Source organism: Amblyomma americanum, chromosome 2 (genome assembly GCF_052857255.1).
Source record: "Amblyomma americanum isolate KBUSLIRL-KWMA chromosome 2, ASM5285725v1, whole genome shotgun sequence".
NCBI classification, from domain to species: domain Eukaryota; kingdom Metazoa; phylum Arthropoda; class Arachnida; order Ixodida; family Ixodidae; genus Amblyomma; species Amblyomma americanum.
The window spans coordinates 132,802,558-132,820,909 of record NC_135498.1 but is presented as its reverse complement, the minus strand read 5'-3'; the positions used below and the strand labels follow the sequence as shown (position 1 = coordinate 132,820,909).

At 45.0% G+C, this 18,352-nt stretch overlaps 1 protein-coding gene across 1 annotated transcript in view; it reads right to left on the bottom strand.

The window, feature by feature from the left end:
• LOC144121813 (monocarboxylate transporter 12-like) overlaps positions 1–17,048 on the bottom strand; it is a 66,599-nt gene extending 49,551 nt beyond the window's left edge. The window contains exon 1 of the mRNA XM_077655220.1: positions 16,725–17,048. The gene's annotated coding sequence lies outside the window, so the exon portion shown is untranslated. The remainder of the gene's footprint in view (positions 1–16,724) is intronic.
• Between the last annotated feature and the right edge of the window lie 1,304 nt (positions 17,049–18,352).

Genomic DNA, 18,352 nt, shown 5'->3' with positions numbered 1-18,352 from the left:
GATCTAGGAACCAGCACGAGACGATGCAGCAAAACGAGCTCGGCTAGCGGAACAACAGCGTCTAGGCCACCAGCCTAAATTAAAAACATCAAGCATAGTACTCGACGCAATGCTGTTCTCGCACGACGCGGATGTTTCCTTGCTTGCGCAGACCTGGCAGAGGAGTGAAATATTTCACAGCTAATTTGTTCCGAAACGCTAAAACGTTTTCTGTGGTAACTGCGACAGAAGAGGCGTAGGACTTGCCATTTTGTTCAAAATATCAATACAATTTTTAGGCTGCATGGTGCTGAAGGCATTGAAGCCGTTTTTTGCAAAACGTAGATACAGTCCGCTTTGTTGTTGGTGTATTTTCTTCTTGGCTGTTCTAGTGCAGTCCTTTAATGCGTAAGAGAATATTTGCAGCGTCATGCCATTGCGAACATATCATGGCATTCCCATGCATTGCCGCACTTTAAGCATGGTATTTTATGAATTGCTATTTTGCACCCGTTCAAATTGTTGTGTACGTAACAAAACGCAGTTAAAACAAACAATGAACTCAAGCTGGCAGCCTTTAAGCTTCCTCGGTACACACCAGTGTAAAATGCACGATGTCACTTGCCCTGGTTTCTACCTTTTTACCGCACCTCATGCGGCAAACAATCTTTATCGCATAACACAGCACAGCATGCTTGCAGAAAATAACATATGTATAGAAGGAATCTCAAGAAAGCAGTGACAGATCGCCTTGTGCATTTTCGAAACCTTTGGGGTAGCATTGTAGATAAGTGTGGTGTTCGATAATATATGTTGTTTTTATTTATTATGATGTTTACTGTTTTCTGTGCGGTGTGCGTATGATGCACGTTTGCGTACAGCATATTTTATGTTCACACACACACACACACACACACACACACACACACACACACACACACACACACACACACACACACACACACACACACACACACACACACACACACACACACACACACACACACACACACACACACACACACACACACACACACACACACACACACACACACACACACACACACACACACACACACACACACACACACACACACACACACACACACACACACACACACACACACACACACACACACACACACACACACACACACACACACACACACACACACACACACACACACACACACACACACACACACACACACACACACACACACACACACACACACACACACACACACACACACACACACACACACACACACACACACACACACACACACACACACACACACACACACACACACACACACACACACACACACACACTCTAGATGTGTTTTCTCTCAATGAGACAAATAACACGATGCGTAGCGCTTACGATTAAGATTACGTAGTGATTACGTAGCGCAGTTAGTGGCATGCGGAGCACATTGCGCACTTATAAAATTGTTATTGAACAGTAAGAATAGACGCTAACGTTTTATAAGTGTTAGTGACGAACGAGTAAAAACGAAAAAAAACACAATCCGTTACCACTGAGTAGCGCGAGTTTTTGGGTAGCTGTCTGCAGTGATGAATTATCATTTACTCATTGCTTGTTTGTATTCTTCATATTGGAAGCCTTCGTGACCAATTTGCGGTCACTCGGCACGTTTCTGTGGTCGCAGTACTCCGCCTGGCACGTTGCCAAATCTTGCTCTATTTCTGACATGGTAGACATCACTGCATGCTGACGAATCGGCTCCGTGGTGCAACGCTGAAGCTTCTGAACCGTGAAACAGGCTCTTGACAGCTGAGACGTCGATAGCTAAAAATTTCTGTTTAAGTCTATGAGGACACTCAAATGAAGAAGCACATCGGTTCTGTCAAACACCACCGCGTCAGTTGAAAACGGAGATTTGCCTAAATCGCCCTAATAATTTTATTAGTGTGGATTAGAATAATTTGATTGCCCAAAAGGTGAGTGCGAAGCCTATTGGTTCTTACATGTTATACAGCGAGGGCTCTATTTGCGCAATAGATGTCTCAGATGCGGCTACTGGGGTATTATTGACCCTTTTCACAACTCTGGAAGTCGCGTTACGGCATAGCACAGACCTCTCCGCCATTTTCGCCAAGCACGCTTTGGGGGCAGAAAAAGGGGGCAGTGCTGGAGGCATCTATTTTCGGATTATTGCCTCACCTCTTTCCTGCTTGCTTCTGTCCTTCATTGCTGTCGCAATAAAGGAATTAATTCTCAAGCCATTGCTTTAAAGGTGCAATTTACCCTTCCCCATTCAGCCAGAAAGGAAGGATGAGAGGCAGCTGTGCATTGTGCTGCTCGGCAGTGCATGCACAGCGCAAGGCTTGGAGTAGAAGTGTTTAGCTCTGCACCGAACTTCCCCCTTAGGACGGCCCACGTCGCTGTGGTAAAGCTGTCGGGAATGCGGTGGATAGCTGTCCTACGGAGTTTCACAAAAGGTCGATATAGCTTCATAACCAATCCAGCTCAGAGTTTACTTTCGGCAAGAACCACAATTTCATTTAACCAGCATAGCGTCATGTCATTTGTCGTTGCCTCGATGCCATCATCTCCTTCAAATCAATTGATCCTCATTGGCTCATGTCAGTTAGCTTTTGAATGAATTTCCCAATTCCATCGTCTTATTCGTTGATGTGGTGTCTTTTTTTGCGCCTCGCCGCTCAACATGTTGCATTACCATCAAATTCAAATGAAGCTTTATTTGCTCATTCAAGAAAAGCTTGAGCACAATATTTGGACAGATAGCCTACATGGCTAATATCCGGGCTAATACAAAACAAGACACTTGGGCAACCGCAATATGAAATGTGCAAATTAAAATTTATACAAGGTAAACACACCGAAATAACCTGGTGTACGGCCGACTAAAAAACAATGCATTTGGGCAACCGCTCGACTAAAGTGCGAAATAACAGTTGAACAAAATGCGCATATTGATTAAAAGAAATGCAAGAGCATTTTTGTTTTCTGCAAAATTAATTGTGCACTTTTTTTGTCTGTATTGCTGCATTTTTTCCTGTATAACAAACGTACTCAATGGACCGCACAGGAGCCTCTAGGGTATTTTAAATAATCAAATATATTCCCAATACGGCTCTTATTTAAAATGCATTTGAATAGCCGAATAGCAGTATCGGAGATTCTGCTGGGATGCATAAAACTCATTTTTCCATCTATGATCTATTTGGAAGCACCAAACCGCCATGCCGTACAGCGTTGAATGGACTTGACAACGACAACTGCATAATCAGCTGTTATTGAGATCACGCTTTGTGAATATGTTGCAGTAAATTGCTACGTAGAAGAGAACAAAGCTGGCAGTAGAGTGGGACGCAGCGCTCGCGCTACGCTCCAGCAGGCACTAAATAATATTTCATCATGGCATCATGCTGTCTTCTCCTTTCCCTTCCGAACTCGCACCGTTTGGGCTGAGGTGCAGGGTATCATCGCCATCCGGCCCTAAAGCTCCGACACCTTGTCTCTGCGTTCATCGCAGATGCAGGGTTCCGGGATTCCTCCACTCGACTCCACCCAAGTCCAGCCAGACCCGACCAGACCAAGCTGCTCACCCGTGCCCCGCCCAAAGCCCCGACCACTCGATACGATGGCGATGCAAAGACCAGATTGCCCCCTTGAAATCCATCCGTTACCCTTAAGGACCAGCGGTTATCTTGCTTTTGTATTACGTGCCCTGCACAAGCCCATTCCTTTGTCTTGATTTTGACTAGAATGTCATTAACCCACGTTTGTTCCTTCACCCACTCTGAACGCTTCCGGTCTCTAAACGTTCCACCTAAAATTTTCTTTCAATGGCTCGTTGCGTTCTTCTTAACTTAAGCTGAACTCTTTGTTAGCCTCCACGTTTCTGTCCCGTAGGTGAGTACCGGTAAGATGCAGCTGTTGTGCAGTTTTCTCTTGAGGGAAATTGGTAAACTGCCATTCATGATCCGAGAATCTGCCATATGCGCTCCACCCCATTCTTATCCTTCTAGTTATTTCCCTGTCATGATCCAGATCAGTTGTCACTACCTGCCCTAAGCAGACGTGTTCCTTTTCCACTTCCAGGCTCTCACTGCCATTTGTGAACTACTGTTTTCTTGCTAGACAGCGGAACATTACCTTGATTTTCTGGTTGGTAATTTTTAGACCCAGCGTTCTGCTCTGCCTATTTAAGTCTTCGATTACGATTTTCAGTTCACCTCCTGAGTGACTCAGCAAGGCAATGTCATTTGCTGATCGCAAAATATTTAGGTATTCTCCATTTACTCTTTTTCCCATCTGTTCCCAATTCATGCCTCGGTATGCCTCCTGTAAACAGGCGGTGAATAGCATTGGCGAGATTGTGTCTCCTTGCCTGACGGACTTTGTTATTGGAATTTTATTGCTGACTTTAAGGATCAATATAGTAGCTGTGCAGTTGCTATATATATATCTTCCAGTACTTTGACATAAGGCACTTCTGCACCCTGATTACGCAATGTCTGTATGACTGCTGACTTTTCCACTCAGTCGAATGCTTTCTCGTAATCAATGAAGGCAATATATAGAGGTTGGCTATATTCTGCGCATTTCTCTATCACCTGATTGATAGTGTGAATATGATCTATTTTGGAATATCCTTTACGAAAGCCTCTGTGATCATTTGCTTGATTAGAGTCTAAGGTTGCCCTGACTTTATTAGCGATTACCATAGTAGGGAACGGATAGTAAGCTGATCAGTCTGTAATTTTTCCAGTCCTTGGCGTCTCCATTCTTAGGAATTTAGATAATGTTTGCATTCTTCCAAGCTCCTGGTACGGTCGACGTCATGAGGCATTGCGTATACAGGGTGGCTAGTTTTTGTAGCACGATCTCCCCTCAATCCTTCAACAGATCTTGTGTTACCTGATCCTCCCCGGCTTCTTTTTCCCTTTTCCAATGCTCCTAAGGCTTTCTGTACTTCCTCTTTCGTTACTGGCGGGATGACGCATTGCTGTGCAGTACTGTCTTTCGCATTAACGTTTTGATTACGTTGACTACTATACAGATTTGTGTAGAACTCTTCGGCTACGTTAACTACCCTATCCATATTGCTAATGACCTTGCCCACTTTGCCTCTTAACGCATACGTCTGGTTTCTACCTATACATAATTTCTGCTCCAGCGCTTTTAGGCTACATGCGTTCTTTAGAGCATGCTCGATTCTCTTCATATTAAAGTTCCTTATGTCGGCTACCTTGCGCTTATTTATTAACTTCCATAGCTCTGTCAGTTCTATTCTGCCGATAGGGTAAGACGCCCTCACGCTTTGGCGCTTCTTAGTCAGATCTTTCGTCACCTGAGATAGCTTTCCGGTATCCTGTCGAACTGTCCTGCCGCCTATTTCTACTGCCCACTCCTTAATGATGGCTGTGAGATTATCGTTCATTGTATGAACATCGAGGTCGTCTTCCTCAGTTAAAGCGGAATATCTGTTTTGCAGCGCTATCCTAAATTCCTGTACTTCCCCCTTACGGCTAACTCGTTAATGGACTTCCTCTTAACTAGCTATTGCGTTCTCTCTTCAAGTCTAAGCTAATTCGAGACCTTACCATTCTGTGGTCGCTACAGCGCACCTTTCTGAGGACGGCCACTTTCTTAACGATGCCAAGTTAAGCGCATAATATGAAGTCGATTTCATTTTTAATCTCATCATTGGGGCTCTTTCAGTTCCTCGTGTTGTTTTCTCGTTTGCGGAAGAAGGTATTCATGATCCGTAAATTATTTCTATCTGCGAAATCCACTAATAAATCCCCCCTGCTCTTTCTAGAGCCTATCCCATAGTCGCCCACCGCGTGGTCGTCAGCCTGCTTCTTGCCCACCTTCGCATTGAAGTCGCCCATCAGTACAGGCTACTGTGATTTTACTTTATTCATTGCCGATTCAACGTCCTCATATAAACTTTGAACGGTCTGGTCACTATGGCTGGATGTAGACTCGTAGGCCTGCACCTCTTTCAGCTTGTACCTCATATTTAGCCTAATTGCAGTAGCTGCTACCCTCTCGTTAATACAATAGAACTCCTCTACGTTCCCAGTTATATACCGATTAATGAGGAATCCCACACCTAGTTCTCGTCTATCCTGTAATCCGAGATAGCACAGTATGTGCCTGTCCGTATACGCCTCACCTGTCCTCCTAACTTGGCTAAGCCCTATTACACCCCATTTAATTCCCGCTAGTTCCTCGAACAGCACTGCTTCGCTAGCGTCACTAGATAAAGTTCTAGCTGTAAACGTTGCAAGGTTCAGATTCCAATGGCGGGCTCTCCGGAGCCAGAAACTCTTATCCCCCTCCGCTGCGTCACAGATCTGACCGCCGCCGTGGTCAGTTGCTCCGCAACCGCTGGGGCTGAGGGCCAAGGGTTAATTGGCCAAGGGTTAATTGGTTTGTTCTTAGAAGGTTGTGGCCAAGTAATACATAAGGGTGGCCAAATCCTGTTCTTGTGAGGGAGTGCGCTGTCGGTTCTGGTTACCGAGATAAAGCCGCACCACAGGCCTCGTTAAGCAATTCTATCGACATGCGGAATATTTTTTTTCATACCCGGTGGAGAATCGAGCGCCACCAGGGTTTGAAACCCGGTCCTCTGGTACGCGAGGCGTACGCTCTATTTCTACGCTATCGCTGCTACTTTTCATACACAGGCTTTTCATATGCATTTCCAAAGGTTCTTACAGCTGCGGACGCCCCTGCTACGTGTGTTCTTTAACTCTTTTAAGTTCTTCTCTAGCAACAACAGCTGTAAACTTCCCCACGCGTTTCAAACCAATTTTTATTTTCGCAGCAACAGTGCGGCACAGCCGCAAACGAATTTGTGTATGGCTAGACACCCTTGTTTAAAGAAACATACCCATCGCTAGTGCTAAGCGGCGTCGGATACCTCTGAAAGACTAGTGTTCCGGCGACAATCTAAAGCCACTGGAGAGCTTTTAGACAGCATGCTGGACCCTGGCTTTGTTCAAAGTCACTTTTAGGTGTCAGGGGAGTTTTACGGCACGAAAAATTTTTTCTCTGAAATTTACTAGTCTAAAGCGTTTTGACCAAAAGCTACCCCAGTTATCATCACTCTATACGGGGGAGGTTTGATACATCTAAGGCCTAGAAAAAACTGATTCCTGCCTTCATTTACGCACCTAGCAGATAATTAAAAAATCAGACTGAAACAAATTTCTGCCTGAAAACGCGAATAAACAAGACCCAGTTTGGTATGCGCAAAGCTAATTTCTTGAAAAACTCGTTTAGAAAACTGCGGATGTGTTTAAACCCCTTTCAATTTCATGGCTTCCTCAGTACCTCAATGTAGTCTACGAAGTGGGCCCCCTGTGGATCGTATGTGGGCAATGCAAACGAGCTCCTGTGGGCATAATGCGGGTTCTGCAGCGAGGGCCCGCACGGGCCTCAAGTGGGCTGCCCACAAACATCTCGATCGCGTCCCATTTGCGACTGATGTAGGCAGCTTATGTGGGGCTGACCTACTTTAACCTGCATTGCGCTACGCGGGTAGCCAACCCAGAACCCCAGTGGTCGTACTTTGGACCGACGTGGGCAGCCACTGAGGATGTTAAATCTTTTAGCTCCTCAAATACAGCAATGGGAGCGATGTCGTTCCTACAGGGGCAAGCCCAATATAGCCTTAATCTCATTTTCGCCACCGGGGACAAATGTGGGTGGTTTGAGGCATTTCCAGGCTCATCTGCTTTCATCAGAGCCTCAGGCCAGAAGCTCGAACATTAATATTTCAATTTTTTAAGCTAGATCGGTGCAAGCAGCACAAAAAATTAGCTGCGGTTTAGTGCTGAACCTGGATAGAGAGCGAAAGCTATGATGTATTATTCAAGTAGACGCGGCTTGCGTCAGTAACGTTGAGGGCGTTCCGACCACTGGATAGACATCGCGAAACACTGCAACCGCGGAAAGCCGCAGTTAAATTAATGGTTGAGCGCGTTAGGCTGGTCACCCAAAGAACGCTGCGGCCTATTCTACCGTCCTCTACCGGCGAATCGGAAGATGAAAGGCCAAGTGGTGCGACACCATGGTTTATCACATATGGCAAGGCCTACAGCCACACTTGACCTCTGGTTCACTTGAAGGTCAACCGCCAACGCACGGCGAAAATCGGCTTTACTTAGCGTAGTGAAGCTTGCGCTTCACAAACTAGGGCATGCGGGCGATGTGAGGAGCGCGCTCCGACTCCATGTTTGGCTTACTGCAGGTAGCGAAAAACGTGTGTATCTTTTGAAATATAATGCTGTTGCTGCTACTACTGTTGCTGATAGGAAGAAAGAAAGGGAAAGTGAACGGGCTTGCCTACTGGATCAAGCCGAACCACGCTCGCTGCCGCGTGCTAAAGGTATGAGAGTTAAAGGATAGGAGAACAAAGAAAGGAAAGGCGCGCGCTAATATGCCCATGGCCGATCCCGGAGGCAGTGCAATACCGGGCCGACCCGTGCCAGAGTGCTGCAAGCTAAGCACTTTGTCATATTTCAAAAACAATTTTAAAGTATTTGGTCCAAGGACCCGCAGCAGATATTAAATCAGGTATCAGATATCATGGTGGTATGAAATATAATGGTTTGGAGAGCCGCAGTTAGGTCAGCGCAGCTTGATAGGGTGTCACAGTTATTTCAGAATATGTTCTGGCAATTTTTCAGAATTTACGTGAGTGCACGATTCATAACGTATTCATTTCTCCAATGGAGTCAAGATGCTCAGAATATTTATCAAATCATAAGAGGAAGATTTAGGCAAGAATAAAAAAATTTGCGAAATGAAAGATGGCATGTATAATAGCATGTAGGCACATGGATGCGTGCAGCCCCGCTACAGCCAATGTGGGCCTGCCTGCATTTATGTTTCATCAGCCATATAATCCCCGACAAGACCGATGTAGGCAGCATGCGGACACGCGCATTTAGCAGCCCCGTCCCTGCCCATGTGGCGTCTACAGCGGTTCTGCGCGGGCCGCCCCTATTGGGCATGAGGAAGTTTTCTCTGGAGAGATCGATTTATTTTGCTCATGGCTTCAAATAGCCAACAATTAAGGAACTGATGTGGGCAGCAGGCAGACACAACCGTTTTTCAGGCCCGTCACGGCTGATGTGAGATACACAGCAGTTTATTGTGGGCAGCCCCATTTCGGCTTAGGAGGTTTTTCTCACATAGAACTTACATTTATGCTTCCTTTGCCCTCTAGTTTCCGACAATGAACCGATGTGTGCTGGGTGCCGGAAATTAGTCTATGATAACCCTTGCAATACCGATGTAGAATTCATGTTGAAACCAATACAGAAGAAAACTGGCCGCTGTCGCAGTTGGCAGATATATTAATTATTAGCAGCGTCAGGTTGCTGTGGAGGAGCAACCTGGGTCGCACAGGCCCCATCGGTGGCAGCACCTGCCATCGAAAAGAAGTGGCGCATCGCTTAACCGCTGGACCACTGAACCTGGAGGGGTATGAGGATTCTTAGCGACGTATTAATGCAAAACAGAGAAGGACCAATTCCGCATATATGGGCACTAACCCATTAACACTATCGTTTTAATTGAGGCGCTTAAGGGTCCCCTTCGGCTTTAATTCGATTCTTAATCAATTATCTTCGCGCAGTAAAATAAAAAAACACAATTGATCTTCAATTATTCAACACCACCTTTTTAAGAATACCCCTCTGCCATTTGGTTTCTGTGACTGTTGGTTTATCTTCTTATGATACGATGTATAAATCATGAGGTATATAAATACCACGCATGTATATTAAGACGGAGATGCGTATGTTTAATTCGTGAATACCATCATATATTACGATGAAATAGATATTATAGGCCAATAATATGTATCCTAAACGTTTAACCGCTGGCGCATGCTATCCAGTGAGGGAAAGAAAAACCAACAGTGAAGAAGACGCTGCAAGCATGATCTCTACTTACGAGAGCCTAACTCATCAGTGACGAGACAGGCATCCCATGTGTGGGTTGAAATCTGGAACTGCTTCAAATAGCAACAGTCTATGCCGCTGTCCAGAGCATAATTAGGAAAGGTTCAATTATCTCACGTTTATTTCTTAGTGGTTGTGGCAACATCTGAATTCTCAATTATGTTGCATTCTCCTTCTGCCTGCGCCCCTCCACGCTACGTAACCGCGAGCCCTGCTTTGGCTCATAAAAACACTATTACCTTAAGCATTTAAACATGTGCTGCGATGTGTACCTAAAACCATTGACTGCGGGTTGCCCGGCGCAATGCACTCTACAGCGGGCGTAACGCCCCCTCGCCGAGTGAACACTGGGGGGCTTTCTGGCTAGGTGGGTTCAGAAAAAAGACACATTGCCTGCAGTGGGCTCCGTGCTAGTGCGATCCCATTCGCCCTGCTCCGAAAGAGGATGGAAACTGTCTAGCACTTTTCTGGGCTAATATACGCGTTCTCCTTGGGGACGGCACATTAGGGGTGGTTTGACAAGCCTTTATTAGTGTTACATGATATGCTTTACATTTCGGTTTGCAATCCGAGTGGTGTATAGAAAGAGAGAGAGAGTGGACATTTACTTTCCAACCTTGTTCTGGGTCCGCATATAAAGTCGGAGAGTCGAAGCACATATCGCCAAACACGTGGGCGATATGAGCAGCGAGTAGTGGAGCGGTATACAGGTATAAAAGTTAACATTTTTTGGGTCAGGGATTATCTACACGTGTGGAGAGCCCAGTATTTTTGTTTTCATTATTGCCTAATATGATACTGCTCACTTAAACAAATTTCTTGCCACCAAGTTGTTTTTACTGCGAAAACTTTCAATGCACTTTCTAAACTGAACTCACTTGCGTCATGATTTCTATGAATTAAATTCGTCTAAAATGTACTTAAAATGCAAACATGGATATGGCCGACTATAGGCACCTGGCATCCGGATGCGGGCGAAATGGGTGCAGAAACAAATACGGGTTCATGACCTCCTAATCGAAGTCAAGAAGAATTGAGCTTGGCCAGTGCATTTAAAGCGAAGTCTAGATAACCGATGGCCGTTAAGGGTAACCGAATGGATACCAAGGGAAGGCAAGCGTAGCAGGGGGCGGAAGAAGTTTAGGTGGTCGGATGAGATTAAGAACTTTGCAGCCATAGGGTGGACGCAGCTGTCAAATTAAAGGGTTAACGGGAAAGATGTGGGAAAGGTCTTCGCCCTGCAGTGGGTGTAGTCAGGCTGATGATGATGTGTGATATGCTCCTCCCACAGAACAGAAGAAACCATTTCGAAGCAAGCAGTGATAAGATAGATTTCTTCAGAATTTCTGGGACAGTTACATACATTCGCGTCAAGTCTGGCACAATAGAAGAAACAGTTTGCGATACCTGGTGCGAAAATAGAAGAGAGGAGCGGCAAAACGAAGTGAGTGTTCAAACTACAGGGAATGTAATCATTTGCCAAGGAACTGATGAAGTCTTGAGGACTAAGTAAACCAACGTATCTAGCTTAGACTGTCCCATTCATCAAAAGCAATGTGCATTCTGACTGCGGTGCAATTTGGACAGAAATCTCTTTGCTGATGCCCAGCGCCGCGGTAGAAAGCTTAAATCTCAGAGGTTCGGGGCCTAATGCTATGTGAGGAGTGCAGGCTGGTTCTTTACGTGAGCGCTGAAAATAACGCGTAGGTGTATCACAAACAAAAGCTGATATCAACGGTGCGTACGAATCGCAGCAGAGAATGCACGAGGGGATTCCATGGCCTTCAAGCAACAGCTTTAGCATTTGAGAATAGCTTCGATGAACCCTACCTCCGGATATTATGCTTAATGTTGTAGCAGAGCACTTTACTACAAATGACCATTTTATTTTATGACCATTTTTTTTTATTTCCTACCGAAAGAATTCTTCCAACTTGAAATATTTTCCCTATTTCCCCTCCAAAAACTTCCCTGGTGGCCTGTTTTGATGAAACATATCCAACATATGCATTGCGCGGGTAGGATCACTCTCTGCCCAGCCACTGCTGCCACTAGTTACCCTTCAATCGGCACCATCAGGCTATCTGACGTCATTTGGCGTTGCGTCCTTATTTAAATCTCCCTCATTTTTTTTCAGCAGTTGTTGCGCATTTTTTCATTTATAATCATTCACTACAAGACGGCATATCTATCCCTGACTACAGAAATTTCTTCTATATATAGCGCACATTTTGTTATGAGACTGAAAATCAGAAGCATAATTACAGCTCTGGCTACCATTATCTTATTTTGGTAAGTTGGAAAGGCAGTAGAATTATAGCATGGTCTTGAGCATGCACATATCAGCTAACCTCTTAGATTTTTGGGCCATCATAGCTGTGAGCAGGCGGTAATGCCGTCAAGGATGCACGTGCTAATTATACCAGGCTGGGGGTTAATGAGTTTTACATCCCAAAGCGACTCAGGCTGTGATGGACGCCGTTGTGAAGGGCTCCGGAAATTTCTACCACATAGGGCTCTTCAACGTTCATTGACATCGCACAGTACACGGGCCTCTAGAATTTCGCCTCCACCGAAATACGACCGCCACGTCCGGGATCGAAACCGCGTCTTTCGGATCAGCAGCCTATAGTGCCATAACCACTCAGCCACCGTGGCGGCTCGCCTAGGCTAGGAAGATACCGACAAACCTGCGCTGAGAAATCACGCCCGGTGAGGAATCTTTGTCACGAACATTTGAAGCCGGATTATAGCGATTTCATGCAGTCATGCTGAATGCTCACAAACTCTTTATCAACCCGATAGCACTCATAACCGCGTTTGTTGATTGTGTACAATTTATAATGTGAAAAATATCTTAGTAGATAGGTTCTGAGGACAGTAAAGCTGCGAATGGGCCAATTTGGTTTTTCGTAGTTAACATACCTATTGTGGTACTCCCGTTCCTTCCACCGGTCTCTTTTGCCTTATCTTGCATTGTTTCAGTCGAAACCGGTATGGCGGATTTAGGATTCTAAGATAAATTCCAGTTGCCTCTGCAGCTGCAGTATAAGTGGTTTCAACGCACTGAAACATACGCACCTGCTGACGATGACAGGGGTGCCGCCGAAGCCGCTTCTCGTACACGAGCTTTAAATCATATGCGTAATGTGTGAAGCCGTGCCAGTGCAGGCTGCGTTTTGGGCCTGCCTTTCTCGGTCCTCCTTTTCCTGCTTGAATTCTTGAGCTAATAATTTAAACTGCTTTGAAGCGAAGCGCTGAGACTGGACCGGGACCCCAACGAAAGGCTCCACTGCACGATAACGGAATAGTGAGCCACACAAACGGGATAATGCGTCAAGACATACCTCTAATTTGGCTATTTCGACGACTTACATTGACTGGTGGGGATGCATAGCTTGCAAGTTTTTCAAGCCCCAGTGGTGTCCCAGTGGTTTCAGGACTGGCAGATGGACATGAATTTAAATAAATCTCTTATTTTATTTATAACTAGCAAAAAACCTGCACATCAGCTTTTCAGTACACGCTTAAAAATATTCATCTTGCATCTGTCCTTGAGCATATGTACCTTGGTTTGACACTAACCTCTGATTTCAGATTGGATTCGCACGTTAACATCATCACATTGAATGCACTAAAAGAAGTATTCTTCACTAACAGACGCCTTAGACTAATATCCCCTGAAACTAAATTACTACCATATAAAACTATAGTGAGACCAATTCTAGAGTACGCCAACAACGTTTGGTTGCCCTTTACTAACAAGCTCATTAAAAAACTTTAAGGGTTGCGGTGAAAGGCACTAAGATGTGTATATAATATACACTCCCTTACAGACTCACCAACACACTTACTAAAACGTGAAGAACTCCTAACCCTGGAGAACACAGCAAAATTTGCAAGACATAAAATTATGTATCATCTAATACACAACCAACTAAGAGTGCCCGCTACAAAATACATGACCACAAAGACTACATCGACCCGCGACAACCCCACACACAAACTAAACTAGTTTCCATTCCGTACCGGCATAATCAAATACTCATTTTTTCCTCGTGCTACACGCGAATGGAACAACTTAAACACGGATATTACTAAGAGCTCATCATTAGATGCGTTTAGGACCCTAGTTATAGGTCACCTGTTTGTTTCCCAGTAGTTATTCTCATTTTTCACAATTTCGTACTCTGCCCTCTTTTTTACCGTTTTGTTTGTACCTATACTGAATGTACAGCACTGACTGCAGCCGATTTACTATTTCTGATTTTCTTGTCACCATGTTTGCAGCCTATTATTTGTAACTCAACTTGAATTCTCGAACCGATTTTGTAACTATTTTTGCCATATGTTATTCTTCATGTTGTTTTACTTACCAACATGTGCGCTACAACTGGTTGTATCATTCACAGCCCTTCACGCTACTGTCCCTGATGGGACTTACAGAATAAAAAAAAGCGCATGTATTTTGGCGCGATGTAGGCAATATTTGTTGGGCCACACCATCAAGGGTAAGCATGTTTCGAACATCTAAAAACTGATTGGGCATTACTTACGGTGGGTTGGACGCATATCAGTAAACATGAAGACCAATAGTAAGAGCAAAAGTTTAAATACTCAGAATTAGTTAACAAGATTACTAGTTAAAGCGTGTTGTTTCTTTTCTGGTGGGCTACAACGCTGACAGTGCTGTGCAGAAAAGAATACAGTTCAACTCAAAACGCCTATTTTTGGGTAGATGTAATGGCATGTCCTACATGCACCGATTTTATTGGCCGTACATACTAGCTGCCACAGGAAAGAAAAAGATATTTGAAAACATTGTATTTTAACTATGTATGAACTCCTCCTCACTTTAGTGCATGTAATAGCCCACGTTTAAAAAAAGTATAGCCATCTAGCGCACGTAGCCCCACCCACAAGCGCGTGCCACTGGCAGTCGAAACTGTCACAATATCTTTTGTGGTTCACGCCTCCTGCAGCATCCGGACAGGCGCAGCGTCTGCTGCCCTCTATATACAGAGCCTGCAGCATGCTTGGCGAGTGCCAGCATACTCCGGGTGCCAGTGCGCAAAAGCTGCATTACTTGGAAGGCCCAATCAAACAGCACTGCGGCAAGTATGCTCTAAACGCAGTACTTCCTATGTTCATCGGTTGCTGCTTCCTCGCTTTCTCCACAGTCAATACTTTTCACGCTGTTCCATTAGACTATTTTCGTTTCAATGTTATATCAAGTAAGCTACCTCCTCCCCGTCTTCGAATTCCTTGGCTAGGCCAGTGTCTGCGTAATGATGTGTAAGCAGCATGCGGGCATCGGTTTTGCACGCTCAACACGCAGCGGCTGCTTTTTTCGAGAATGGAATCCCGCCAGCGCTGCCATAATTCGCCTCCATAGCTGTGCGTGCTCCAGGCCGCACCCCGGCAGAGGAGGCGGGCAGTTGTCGCCACGCGCCGGCAGTGAGCTGAGTTGCGGCCCGCCAGCGCGCGCCGCAGGCAGTCTTTCCCCATGGGCAGTAGAAATTGCTTGTATTCTTTTATGAGTTGTGTAATATTTGCCTTAATTGCTGCACCTGTGCGCCGCCTATACTCAACGATTCCTCTAAGCTTTCATGTGCATGTTGACAAAACACATGACCTTCAGTGTGTATAGCTTGTGGGGCTTGAATTCGCTCCCTTATTTCCGTAGCACAAAACGGACGCTCGCAAAAGGCATCGGTACATTCGTGAAAAAAAACTTTATTTAAAAACCAGCTGGCAACTTACCACCTAGGGATTTGGGTGGATTCCGATTGGCACAATTTTTCAACTTGTGGTTTTTGCTTACTTGCACAAAGAGCGACAATTTTTTCAGCTAGCGCGTCGAGGAGATCGGCTGTTTCAAAGTTGGTAAGAAAAATATCAGTAGATCTACTCGCCAATAGCAAGTATTAAGATATAAACAGGTGTTTGATTCTTGCAGGCATGCAGTTCAATATTCAGGGTTGGGTCAGCGGCCCAGCAGTAACGAAGTTTAAATAATTTGCTGTGTCTGTTATGCAGACGCAATCCTGAATGGATCATATTCTTATTTTCTAGGCAGCAATTGTTTACTTATTATTAATGCTTAATATCATCCCTGAAGCATGTGCGTAAGTTTTTGTGTAAATAATAAAAGTAGAAATATAGTATTAATAACAAGAGTGAGAAGAATAGAAGGCGATTCAGCAAAGTTTGCAGGTGATAAAGATTATCTCGTACAGGCTGGGAGGACCTACAAACAGTGTGTTGAAACTCTATAATTTTTAAACTGGAGTTCTTGCTGAACTTGATTATAGTAGCCTTTGGCTGCCAGAGCGCCAACGAAAATTACGGTTCACAGGCGCCTCCTACTTGTTTGATGTCTTTTGGTGCCAGCTGGCCAAAAAAAAAACTAAGTCTCTTTCTTTCAGGTAAATTGTTTCGATTTCCTTCCAAGCCTAGTAGGGTCAAAGGCAGATAAAGCTGGCCTTGCTTAGGTAAGGCACCTGGTCGACTTGTGCATATCTGTATGTGCCCTTTAGATAACAAAAAAGAACTGGCATAAGCTTGAAGACAGGTCACGGGAGCCCTTCAGAAAAAAGCAAACAGTCAAACGTTGGCTTCAGCTGATAAAAGTATATATTCAGGTCGAACATACCTATGAGTTGTTAGGAAATTGTTATCCCAGATACCTACAATGGCAGGAGAGGTTTGCCTTTCGACGGTCTGTTTGTGCTGATGAAAGAAACGACCTGTTGAGGACATACCTCTTTCCGGTCAGCCCCTTTCCGGTCATTCTCGTGTAGGTCAATGCAGTCAAGGATGGAAAGAAGACAAAGTCCCAAAGCACCTTGCGCAGGATTTGATGACACAGAATGGATAAGCTTCTCTTGCGGCTTTTCACACACCGGTGTTCATAGACAGTGTCACTAACCGCTAGAAGTCACGCACACGGAGCTGGCTTCTATTCTTCCTATGCACTGGCTTTAACGACGCTCCTTCTTGCGGCAAAGAGAACTCGCCACGTCGCCAGGCACGCATTTCTCGTGAGTATGGCCCTGCAGCCTTCACATTTTGTGATGGGCAGTGCACTGAGGTCGAGTGAGGTCGAGGCGCGTGAGGTCGAGTGAGAAAGAAAAGCAAATCTGCCGCGATGGTCAGTGCGGCAACAAAGAAAGCACACTGCTGCTCCTGCTGACAGCTGATCCCCTATCTTGAGTTGTTGCGCTCAGGAGCAGAGACACTCTGATCTAGGTCACTTTACTGATTAGGCACTTCACAGGAGTCAACGGTGGAGGGACACTTGACTTCTCTTGTCAGCGTCTGTCTGCCTAACAACCGTAGGCTAAGCGGCACGATTGAAGCGCGGAGATGGAGCTCTTCGTTTTGCGTAACTGCATTTTGTGAAGTATTTTGGGAGTGCCTCACGCGCGATTTCTCAATAATTTACTGCATGCGTTTTAGCGCCGTTATTTTTCTCCAACTTTCCGGCCTCGTCTAATAAAGAGCTCCCGATATGTACGTACGTGGCACCGAGAAACGCATCGCGGTGAGTCAGTTCAGGGTTACCACGCAGATTGTTGTCCAAAAGCTCTCACCACACTCCCCTCTACACGCACCTAAAAGGAGAACTTTAAGGGACACAAAACGACAAATACATGTATGCTGGCACCTTTCAGGTGTCACTATAAACGAAAACGGAGTTTTTGTAAAGAGAAAACTTTATGAAAAAATTGAAATGCCAGTTGGCCACAACCGAAGGCCACAACAGAACTGTAAGAAAAATGCGTGCACTGACAAAGATTTTAAATCGCGTATCCCAGAGGCGCGCAACTCGTCCATTCTCGTAAGGACGTCACAAATTTTAACTAATGTGCTGAAAGATTTCTAAAACCAATTTTCTCGCAGATAACTCTATCTTTTACTGTCACACAAAAAAGAACATGGTGACAAATAGCCAGATAATCAATTTTTATTCAGAAACACAAATGAATACATTTAGTGGATTTCAGAGATGCTTCTGTTACAGTTCGTGGGGAGCCTAGAAAAGCGGCGGCCATCCTAAAAACGCATTTCGCTCCCGTGACGGCCATCGGTAAAAGCGAAATAGCCACCTCATCGACCCAGACACTAGTTGCGACCTGTGCCACATGTGCGAAAACAAATGTACGTAAAAACGTGTAATAAATAAGAGAGACTTAAAGAGGGAATGCAATCCTTCCTCCACATCGCGGCACGTATCTCAAGGACAAATGTGCAAGAAATTTAGAACTCTGGCAGCTGCAGTATGAATTTGTAACGTACGTGAAACAATGGGAAGCAGTGAGAGAAATCTGAATAAAAGCGTGAAATTTTTTTATATCTGTAGAGACTGAGAAACCCAGCGTACCTATAC